General features: G+C 38.2%; 1 protein-coding gene across 2 annotated transcripts in view; it reads right to left on the bottom strand.

Moving 5' to 3' along the window:
* The window catches only part of LOC111864097 (N-acetylglucosamine-6-sulfatase), a 44,601-nt gene continuing 42,061 nt past the window's right edge, over positions 1 to 2,540 (bottom strand). Inside the window, exons 12-14 of one of the 2 annotated variants that reach the window (XM_023851120.1) lie at positions 948 to 1,013; positions 792 to 855; positions 1 to 705 (exon numbers count right to left, since the gene is read on the bottom strand). The gene's annotated coding sequence lies outside the window, so the exon portion shown is untranslated. Of the gene's footprint in view, positions 706 to 791; positions 1,014 to 2,540 lie in introns of both variants that reach the window. The other variant, XM_023851119.1, reaches the window with a different exon arrangement.

Raw genomic sequence — 2,540 nt, 5'->3', positions numbered from 1 at the left:
TAATTGTGTTACATATTAATTATGCCTACATGTAGAAAATTATACACAAATTTTCTCATTATTTAAAACCTGTTTCAATTTTAGAACCCTGTCAAAAAAAGAAATGAATTTCATACACTGAACTCAGTCATAATGTCACAAAGCAAGCAGAGGTTTAACATTCTTCTAAATGTTATAAGACCACAAAGTGAATAAAGTTAATATAGTCAGTAAATATTCTATGACATTCAAATTACAGCTTGATGGGAAAGTTGTTAATTCTTACTGCAGACTGCTTGACCCTTTATGGACCATACGCTGCTGGTTCCTGGATTATGGAAACACAGTGGAGTTAATTACTATTAGAAGCTGAGTGCAAAATGTACCTGTGCGGAATACTATTTAGACCTGTCATGAATGGCTAAACATAGTATTAATATCAGCACCATAATATACCCAATGATTTGTAATCACAAAGACCTGAGACAGGGTGAGAAAAAAAGAGATTCGTTCTGCCACCCAGGTTATCAAATGCAATAAACAGTCTTCATATCTTCAGTAGTCATCCACTGAGCCAGTTGTACGAATGCTGGTATCCATTTTTGACTCTGGTACTGCTTCAGGAACGTAAAAATCATCTTGCCGGGCAAGTGGAATCATGGAAGTTATGATCTTCAGTTTTTTATCATATATCTCGATGGCCGGATATGCACACAATTTCCGATGCTTTAAGAGAAAATAACAATTAACAAGAAATACAAGTGCAACTTCTAGATTTCATACTTATTAAATTAAAATGAGATATTTCTTACCTCAATATAATGTATCAGTTTTCGGTACACTCGTGTCAGACTGAATTGTAGAGACAGGTGATTACTGTAGGGTAATGTGACAACAAGTGCATGTGTTATCTTTGGGAATGTAGCCACGCTGTATCCAAAATCTGCAAGTGTACTTATAAAACTTACGTCAGGAAGAACACCATCCTCATTTAGGATTACACCCGTTGCATATGACTTGGTAGGCTCAGAATACTGGAAAAACACAATATACAAATTTTCTTTAATCATCATTGCTAATCCCTTAGATCACCCTTTCATTGAAAATATCCCCTGCCCAGAAAACTGAACAAATTGTATCTATTCCTAAAAATTACTTAGATGCTCTAAATAATCTTGTGTACAACTGTAATTAACACAATATATTTGAGAATCCTTTTGCATTAGCTGAGCCCTTGGTGTGTGTGTAATTTTTTTTTAATGCTAGTGGGGTAGGACTAAGTCCCTTGTACTGCAGCCACTTCTGGTCTATTGTACCAGCCCCAGATGATAGGTGAGGGTGAGCAATTGGTGGAATGAAGATTGGCAGGGGAAACCGAAGTGCTCGGAGAAAACCTGCCCCAGTGCCACTTTGTCCACCACAGATTCCACTTGACCAGATCCGGGATCGAACCTGGGCCACCGCAGTGGGAAGCCAGTGACGAATAGCTTGAGCTATGGTGCGGCCTGGTGTGTGTGTGTAATACAGTCATGTAATTGCAACACTTCATAGCTTGTTGGTTAAAAACACCATTTATTCCATGTTCTCACATATATTTTTGACATTTATCACCCACCTGGTGCCATCATCAAGTACATAAAATGACTCGTATAAACTGCTACACTGTATTCTATATTTTATGGCACGTAAGATAAGCAAGTGTAGAAGTTATTTTTAAAATCCAAGTTCAACCCTTGGTAAAATAATTCATGAATAGTACTCACACCAAATAACAGTAGCATTAATAACCTACATATACAAGAACATGAATTGTAAGCATTAAGTTGCTTCACTGTAATGCACATATATATTTCAACAAAACTTGTTTAAGACACAAACTAGTACCAAAATATGTGCACATAACACCAGCAAAAAATACAGCAATGAAAACACCACAAAAATAAACATAAGGATTGAAAATAAATTTCTTATTCCATTAGCATCAGCAACTAAACAAAGAATGTTATTATATCCATATATACAGTGCGTACAATCAAGTGCGTGCCGCGGCTGCAATTTGCCGTGAGTCATACCACCGCAGAACGGATGCAACTCCTCCCCGCGACTGCAGTGCTCCTACGCCAATGGTTGCATAATCGGAACCGGAGGTTGCATTAAACAGTCAGTCTTTGTCTTGCTGTGGAAGTGGAGTGGAATGTTTACAGCTGTCGACAGACGGTGGAAATGAAGTTCACTATTAAACAGCGTGTGTTTATTGTCGAAACTATTGCAAGGAAAAACATTTACAGAAAATTCGCACATAGGTTTCGTCAGAAATATCCTGACTCGCCAGTTCCCACAAAGTCGTGTGTAAACAGGCTTCTGAAAAAGTGGCGGGCCACAGGTTCAGTGAGTGACAAGAAGAAGCAATCGAAGAGAACTGTGCTGACTGAAGAAAAGGTTAAGGATATTCAGGCAAGATTACAGATCAGTCCTCGAAAATCGTTAAGACGCTTAGCACAGGAAACTGGTGTTTCGCTAGGATCTGCTCGCACAGCCACAAAGTTAATCAAATTTCGCCC

Source organism: Cryptotermes secundus, unplaced genomic scaffold (genome assembly GCF_002891405.2).
Source record: "Cryptotermes secundus unplaced genomic scaffold, Csec_1.0 scaffold708, whole genome shotgun sequence".
Classification (NCBI taxonomy): domain Eukaryota; kingdom Metazoa; phylum Arthropoda; class Insecta; order Blattodea; family Kalotermitidae; genus Cryptotermes; species Cryptotermes secundus.
Note: the sequence above shows the minus strand (reverse complement) of the source record. Positions and strands in the feature narration are given on the sequence as shown.